Source organism: Corvus cornix, chromosome 1A (assembly GCF_000738735.6).
Source record: "Corvus cornix cornix isolate S_Up_H32 chromosome 1A, ASM73873v5, whole genome shotgun sequence".
Taxonomy (NCBI): Eukaryota; Metazoa; Chordata; class Aves; order Passeriformes; family Corvidae; genus Corvus; species Corvus cornix.
In genome coordinates, this window is record NC_047057.1 from 6651391 (window position 1) to 6660236 (window position 8846).

At 46.8% G+C, this 8846-nt stretch overlaps 1 protein-coding gene across 2 annotated transcripts in view; it reads right to left on the minus strand.

Moving 5' to 3' along the window:
- Positions 1–4450, minus strand: part of FAM107B (family with sequence similarity 107 member B) — a 59294-nt gene extending 54844 nt beyond the window's left edge. Inside the window, exons 1-2 of one of the 2 annotated variants that reach the window (XM_039571316.1) lie at positions 4304–4391; positions 2391–2507 (exon numbers count right to left, since the gene is read on the minus strand). The gene's annotated coding sequence lies outside the window, so the exon portion shown is untranslated. Of the gene's footprint in view, positions 1–2390; positions 2508–4303 lie in introns of both variants that reach the window. The other variant, XM_039571317.1, reaches the window with a different exon arrangement.
- Positions 4451–8846: the final 4396 nt, after the last annotated feature.

Consider the following 8846-nt stretch of genomic DNA (forward strand, 5'->3'; position numbering starts at 1 on the left):
AAACCAGTGGAGGAAACACTGATTTCAAAAGTTATTTTTAAATGTGATACAGGCCAGCAGACAGCACTGCACACAAACGCTCCAAAATCTTTGCGACTTATTCTTTTGTAGACACAGTTGCAAACACTGCTCTCCCACCTGTGAGAGTCCCACCCTTCATTGCACAAAACTTACAGCACTGGACTAAGCACAAGATATAGGCTGTCAGCACAAAAGATGTTTTGAAACCAAAGTTACAAACAGGACTGACTTCACAATTATAACCACCAAGCACCAAACACAGCACTGTAAGGAAAAGCACTACTTCAGTTTTCCCAAAGCAACAGAGCACAAAGGTAGCAGGTAACCTCCAGTGCTTTGAATGACATAGAAAAGGGAAGAAAAGACCACATCTTTCCTTTTTTTGCAGATACCAGTGCTCCCTGCTCATATAACCCCGTAAGATTTCTGCCACAAGAGAACTGCCACAGGCCACTCCCTGCTGTCATGCAACACCCACAGCCCTTCATACCAACACCCCAAAGCAGAAGAGCAGCCAGGTGAGAAGAGCAGCTACGTGAGTGTCTGTGCATAGCACAAGGAAGAGAAGCCACCCCTTCAGAAACCACTTTTTTAAAAAAAAAAGCACAAGCCTGGTTTCTCAGGGTGGGGATCTGCACTCAAACCTCACCCAGCTGCTGGGGTCACAGAAAGGCAGTACTGCTCTTGATGTGACCCGCCTGGCTCTGCAAAGCCTCCTCTGCCCTTCTGCTGGCACCTGCTCACACACAGCTGTACAGTGGGACAGATGAAGGATCTCCCCAGAGACCCAGCCAGAAATCCATGGGTAAAAACAGCACCCACTACCTGAAGGCAGGTATAGAAAGAAGGAAAACGTCCCGTTCTTTTTCTTCTCTCCTGTGTATGCTGAGTATCTTTGTTTAAGTACTTATCACTACAAAACCCTTCTGTTTTCCACAGTCTAACAAAGACCAACATGCATGGTGGTGATGGAAGAGCAGTCAACCACTGAGTGCATCACAGCTGGGTGACCCAACCAATTTCCACATTGTGCCTTTTGGGCTGTGCCTCTTCTCCCACTCCTTCTGGCAGGAGCAGTACTGTCATTTCAATGCTTGCCAATAGCTCAGGACACACAAATTCAAGTTCTTGCACCACTACACAGTTCCTGGGTGGTCACAGGGAACTCATTTTCTTGCTTGTGCTTTTATTCCCCATCTGCAAAGGAAAGGTGTCTTCCCCACAATGGGAAGATGTGGTACCTTCCCACTTCAGTGTGGTTCTAGAAGGATTAATATAAATGAAGCATTCACAAAGGTAAGCCTGACAAGAGCATGCAAGACAAGTGGAAGTATCACTGATAAATGTAGTTCTAAACAGATAATTTATCTTTCTCCTAAAAAAAATATTTTTCCTGTCAAATTTGCAGCTTTATGTTCAGGTTAGCATGTGAACAATTCTCTTTCCACAGCTGAATCCTTCCACTGTCTTATGTCAAAATGAAACATCAAAACCCTGACTTACATGCTTTTTAAATAAACACAGAGGAGTTGCAGGCTCCTTGCAATATTATATTGTGCTGCAAACCATACTTCACTGACAGTCAAAAACACACCAGGTCTGGCCAAACCAGAACAAACTTTAGAGTAATAACTGCGTTGAAGAAGCGTTACGCACATTTTCTTCTCCTTCACAGTGAGACGGTGCATGTATCTTGCTCTTTGATACTGTGTCAGAATGGTATCAGCCCTGAGCTGTGTCAGACACGCTCTTTTTGTGTTCTTATGAGATGCAAATAGATCCAAAGTTGTACAGCGCAGAGATGTCAGATACAAAACGGCTCAGCAGAAGCTGAGCATTGAAACTGGCTCTGTTTACAACACCACAGTCCCAGAACAGACTAAGAGTTGGCCACATGTATTTAATACTGTTAACCATGTACAAAGATAACATAGCTTTATTCAATAAAATATTTTCTTTGAAACTTTGATAGAGCCAAAGTTCTGTTAGAGCCAATTACTGGTTAACAGTTCCACTCTTCTTCCCACAGCTAGCAAACATGATTATTTCCTTCTCTCTTTCCCCATTTTTCCTTCTGCTCCAACTTTTAGGTAATTTTCCTGTCCTTACTGATGTTGTGAAGAAGTGCTCTCAAAACCAGTTGTTTCTCAGCATCCTGAGTACGGGCCGTGTGTAAAAACTGAGTGACTTCCCCACCCCCATCCCAGTCTACCACTCTCTCTCAAGCCAGGCTGTTCCACTGCGTGACTCTGACAATCTGCCACTTCAGCAAACGCACTGACCAGAGCCACCACACAAATCAGATTGTGAAGGAGAGCGTGTGCGAGAAAGATCTCCCAACTGCAGCTGCCACACAGCTCCTCACTTACCCAGTCGTGCAGGGGGGGTGCAGGGTTCAACACAGTCTCAAAACCTTTAAATGCCTGGAGGTGAACTGGACTTCAGAGAAACTTCTTAATTTTGAAGAGAGAAAAAAGATGCTAAGACTGAAAAAGAAGGAAGAGAGTAAATTAAGGGATATGAGATCTGAAGCAGAAAGAAGAAAGCAAGTGGGAAAGTATTGTGAGGACCTGATGAGAGAATTCTCCCCTTTCTTCAAACTTTTGGGAAGCATCAGCATGCCATTTCAATTAACAATACTCAAGTGGTGAAGACAATATAGCGACACTACTCTTGAGCATTAGGGACGCAGAAGTGACATTTCACCTGCCAAAATCATCCCTGGCAAAACTCTACCATCACCAGTGGAACGACACCAAGCATGAAATTGGCCCAGAGTTGCATTAAGACAATAAAGGCTTTGTTTCAGGAGATATGGGGCATTTCTGGTTCCTTATAATAAAGCTCAGCAAACAATTGTTTATTGTCCCTGAGCAAATATCGCTGACACCAAACCAGCAGCCACCACATTCATAGAACACACTGTCTGTCCATATATTGCTAGGAAAACATCCATCAACAAAGCAACAGATTGCCACTGTCCTGTTCATATCACAAGGAAATTAAAGACATTTTAAATGCCTCCCAAACTGCCTACCAGATCCACAAGCAGTCATTCTCATTTTCAGCAACATCCTTCCACACTCCTACTTCTCTGCCAAGTCAATGAAAGTTAAATGTCCTGACTGGTGCTACAGGACTCAGTGCACACACAGGCATACAACAACGCTCCACTGCCAGAGTTATTCAACAATACTCCCACCACAAACTATACACTGCAACCACACTATGCTCGCACAGAAGCATCTTTTTCTCCTTCCGTTGCATTTTTGTTTGACCATGCGAATTCTCAATGAAATCCCACAAGTTCACATGTTCCTACCGCTCTCTCTAGTTTGCCACAAGCATGCCCTGGACTTACAGACTCTGCTCCAACGCCAGCCACGGCTGTACACCACATCTGCACAGTATCGATTTATGCCAGACCTCATTAAGCTATGAAAAAACTCAATGGCTGAAGCAAACAAGTACTTCAGGCACACAAAGTTCCTGTACTGCACCCTTTCTCCTTATGCACCCCCAAAGTGAGTTCATCCGTGCAGTTTCCCTGGCCAGCTGTGCAGCCTTTCAACCCAATGCATAGGAAAACCTGGACATTTGAATTCTCGGGATCCTTGAAGGAAACTTTGACCGATCCAGGTGGGAGCGGTGGGAGCAGAGAAGCAGCTCCTCGGGGCTTGTCCCGCTCCCAGCTTCTACTTGTTTTAAAGATCTGTAAGGAGACATCCACTGCCCACACCAGAAGTTCAGCTGCTCTGAATGCCCATTTTACAGGGCACCACATATAGGAAATACAATATTTATCTTTTTTATCTGCTTTTCCGACTCCTCTACACATCCACCACTACCCACTCCCCCAGTCCTGCCAGCCTGCACCCACGGACCCCGCGGGACTATGGGGGTGCTCACACGGCTGAAAGAGTCACCAAAGGATCAAAGCTGCCCCCAAGAAGGCGCCGAACACACCACGGACACACCGAACACCCACCGACCCCAAGGCCTCGGCGAGCCGGGGACACCCGCAGGGGGCGGCGGGACCGGCGGCACCGCCGGAGCCCCGCGCACCCCGGGCACCCTTCTGCTTGCTCCCCCTTTAATTTATGCAGAGCCACGACGAACTCCCCGTGTCCCCCTTCACGAAGGAAGGCGCGGGTGCCCCCCCAGCCGGTACCCGCCGCTCCCCCCTCCTCCCCGGGAGCGACCGTCCCTCAGCCCCGCCGGGCTGGGATATCCCGTCGCTCCGCGCCAGCGCCTTTGTGTGCGGAGAAGACACAGAACCTACCTCGGCGGGGCGGCTCTGCCCGCCCGGCAGCGCGGGGGACGAGGGCAGGGGGAGCCGAGGAGGGACAGAGAGGAGCAGCCGCTGCCTTCCCGCCCGCCCGATGCCGCCGGAGTGTTCGCCCGGCCCCGCCACACGCGCGGAGCCGGCCCGGCCGCGCCTGAGGGGAGCGGCGGGGCGGGCCGGGGGCGGGCCCGGCGCTGAGTCACCGCCGCGGCCGCCCCGCCGCCTCCTTTGTTGTCAGGCGTGGAAAAATCCGGGGTGGCGGGGATGGCTAGGGGGAAATCCCGAGGGAAACGGGGGAAAAACGGGGCCGCGTGGCGGCCCGGGCCGGGCTCCACGGGCTCAGTGCCGCCCCGCCCCGGGAGGAACAACGCGCGTGGGGCCAGCCACGGGTGGGTCTCAAATTCCTGCCGGGGCCGTGGGTCCGCTGAGCGGCCCCGCTCACCTGCGGGAGCCGCCGCTCTCTCCATGGAAGAAAATCTCCCAGCTGTGCCTAACTTTCCCGAGTGGTTCCTTCCCGTGTCCCGGAGCCCTGTCGCTGTGGATATTCCCACTTAATTCTGTCGGAATTAAGATCCCCATCCAAGTCGAAGGCCAAGAGGTCACGGCCAGCCAGACAAAACGTGTTCAGTGCATGCAAAATCTGTCTCGAGTGAGCACTACACGATGGGGACGTGAAAGAGAACCTGGGACACGGCATAGATTGCACAGACTTTGGGAATGAACCCAAACAAAGAAAGACATTTGAGGATGAAATATGTGTTTATGCACTGGGGTACGCACTGGGATTAAATAGATTTCTTTTGTATATTTATCGCTGGGATTATTTTGGGTTTCTTCAAAACAGATGACTTGAATCACAGCACCGCGGCTTGAGTCATCTGAGGGATGGAAAGCTTCAGGCTGATCTGGGGAGCTCAGTAATTTGAGGAGCTGAGCACTCGGCATCCCTTGGGCTGCGAAGACAGACCCTTCCCCTGCAAAAGCCCCAGCCTCAGAAGTCCCAGCAGGAAGAATGTTGGGTGCTCAGTAGATGGTGCTATTTCCACCGAATTTATGCTAAATAACCCACTGCCCCAGGATGGGAAGGGCAGCGAGTGAGTTGGAAGAAACATGTTTTCTGTGGGGCAGGGCTGAAATCCGGAGTGCTGGTTTGTACTGAAGAAAAGACTATTCAGGTCTTTGTGTGCAGCTGTTCTTCCACTAGGAATAAACGACAGCCGGGGTGAAACCTAGGAAATAGATGAAATCCAGGGCACCAGTGGCTATTGTCACATCTGGTTCAATTCAAGCCTGCTGCCAAGCACCAACATACACAATCAGAGCTGTCCTGTGAACAGATGAGATGTTAAAAAATACTCAGTGCTCCTCCAAAAGTCTCTTGTGACATGCCAAGTTGGACAACCGTTTGTGTTGTCCATGTTCACAGTGTCCGCCCTGGCAATGGGCAGCCTCATTCCCCAGCACTCTTTCCATTACAGGAGTGTTGTGAGATACAGTTGTTTTGTATGTGGTGCTCATGGACGCTGTCTGAAGAAAAACCTCATAAAAATTGATTTTTAAAAAATAAATGTGGTAAAATTATGTGCCTGGATGAATGAGGCAGTATAAATATTGATTAGTTCCCTGGGCTGTGAGCAACCCTCCATCTGAAGCATGGGAGGGGGAGATAGTTTATGGCCAGAAAATTGCAAACAGCAACGAAATAAAGTTAATTGCAAGGCCAGCAGAATGCTGGATTTCCTTATCTTTTGCATTCTTGACCTTACAGACCTCTCCATATCATTGCTGTATCCAAGCATTAACCATTTGTATTCTGAAGACACTTCGTAGTAGCCCCGATCAAGTTTTTATCTCTGTTGCCTTAGACACTGCACAGGCAGTTGTCCCTGTTCTGAAACCTGACATCTCACATCAGTGTTTCCCTACCCTTCCTCGGCTCAGACAGCTATTTTGTTGTGATATGTATGATCTTCCCAGCAGATCCTGCACATCCACACCTTTAAATGGAATGTAACACTTTTTTGAAGCAAAATTACAAAAAAACTCTGCATCTCTTGCCATGGCTTGACAAAGGAGCATGGGCATTTTTCATGGTGTTTTGTTCCAGAGTTACATTCAGTTTAAGTGTGTGGTTATGCAGCATCGTTGGCAGGTGCAGCTTTAGCAAAGTCCACACACACACACAATTCTCTTGTGCTTTGTGAAATTACTGTAATGCTGTGCAACCCCTAAGCTGCCATGGCTGTATCCAGGCCTGAAAAATATTGCTGGACTTAAGTGAGAAAGGGGAAGATTTGTGAGGGGCAGAAAGCTGAAAGGACACACCAAGGACACACCTGAAGACCAGCAATGGCTGAGATCAACCTGTTACTGTGTTGTCTTAATTTCTCACTCAGTGCCTCATAAAAGACAGTGGTCAAATGATAGCTCTGAGTTAAACATCTCACAAGCAATTAAAGGGATAACTTGAGTCATCATGTTGCCTGGTTTTGGTGCAACAGCTGCCTGGTACCTCAGACCCCTGGCAGGGGAATGAGTCAGTCCAGCTCAGCTGCAGCCCCGAAGAGAGGAACATGAGTGGTCAGCATTGTCTCCCATCTGTGAGCCACTCAGATTCCCGGAATTCCTATTCCTTCTTTCAGGCACATCCTATGTGCCTCTTGCCTTTTGACCACAAGAAAATTACAGTCCATGGTTCATGTGATGAAGAAATTTGGCCACAACTGCATTTTATTCATGACAAGCCTTCTCCCCCCAGCACTGTGGGTACTGAAACTCTAGAAAGCGCTTGAAAAAGCCTCAGGGATCTTTCTAGATTAAAAGCAATATATAAATGCAAAACATTACCATTTTATTTGACATGAAAAGCAGTGTATTGGAATAGAAAAGAATTAATAAACTGGCTGCACTTTAGACAAAATAATTCACTGGCAATACTTAACATGAAAAAATTCCCTTATTAACATTATAGCCAAAAGTGCATAGACATTCTATCACATGATTGTCACAGGACATATGCAGTATGTACTTTGGCATTTTGGTATCTCACGAATCAAGTATTATGTATTTTAATTGCCTGTTGCTGTTTGTATTTCTTTTTAGTCAAACTGCAGAATTAAAAGCAAAATCATCCTTTAATTTAAATCCCTCTTTGTGAGGTAGGGAATTGCATTTTATGCCGTGTCCACACCATACCTGGCTTTTGAGTATTACCACATTATAACCTTAAATAACAGTAAGAACAATTTTAGTGTAGCAGAAACAAAGTGGAGTATTTTACAGGGGCAGACACAAGTGGAGTCAGCTGCTGTGGGATTCCCCTTCCTTAGTTTTAGCTGTCTGAAAGCAGACGTCTCGTCTAAGCAGGTCATGAAGGCTGGGTTAGAAGTAGGTACCCTCAGAGAGAGATTTGTGCCTCCTACTCTAAATGTCTGTATTAGAAGTGGATTAATTGCTTTGGAAGTGCTTCTGCTGGTTGTACGAGGCAGCACCTGACCAGCTTCAGCTAGATGCCTTCCTCAGAATTTCTTTAGCTTTGTGTAATTCCTTCACCCAGAGTGGCAAAATTCTTCCCCATTGCCTGCTCCTCTTTGCAAACAGGAGTTGAGTGCTGCCTGTACACCAGGATTTTTATTCCATATAATGTGGGGAAGCACTGACTTGAATCACAGGAGACTGTGGTTTTCTTTATTTGCCTATAGCCACTTTAAATGTAATTTTTTCCTAGATTTTTAATTTAATAGAAGGCAATCAACTGGAATGCAGGTTGCTATGAATGTTTTTCCATACTGTAATTCTGTAGAAACATCAGTTGAGTATTTGAAGAAACATCTGCTATGCACATAGATGAATGAATATATATAGGAGCTGAACAATATGACTTTGGAGCTTGCAGGGTTTTCTTTACACAAAGCCAGGGGCATAAAAGGGATTTCCTCCAAGTTTTCCTGTGTATTAATAATGAAGATCAGGATGCCACCTTTGCTTCCTCCCCTTCTGAGCATACAGTGAAAGGAAATGGTCCTGGATCGAATCATAAAGAGCAGTGGAAAAAAACAGACTACACTCCACGCTGGCACTCAGAAGTTTAATTATCCAGCATGCTGCATCTTTATGGAAGAAGTAGACAGATAAATCCCATATGTTAGTAGTTGGCCCCCTGTGGCTGACCTTTGGCTCAAATATTCCATATTGTGATTAATGTCACACAGTTGGATCCAAAACATGCTCATTCCCCAGGCTGCAGAAAAAAAGGGGATTAAATTTACCTTCCAACAGCAGAGTTTCATTTGATCACTCTTTTGGAGACTGATTTTATCCCTGCCTGTAGTCTGGCCTCTGAAGAGCTGTTCTGCACTCCCTCTGCTAGGACTTAAGACCCAGCTTCTCATATTGCCTCCATTACTGACTCACTGAGCAACCTGAAATAAGTCATTTTGCCTCAGGTTCTGGTCTTGTAGAACAGAAGATAACTGTGACTTCCTTGCTGACACAGTTTGAACTTGCAGATGGAAGACACTAAGCGAGGTTCATCTTCAGA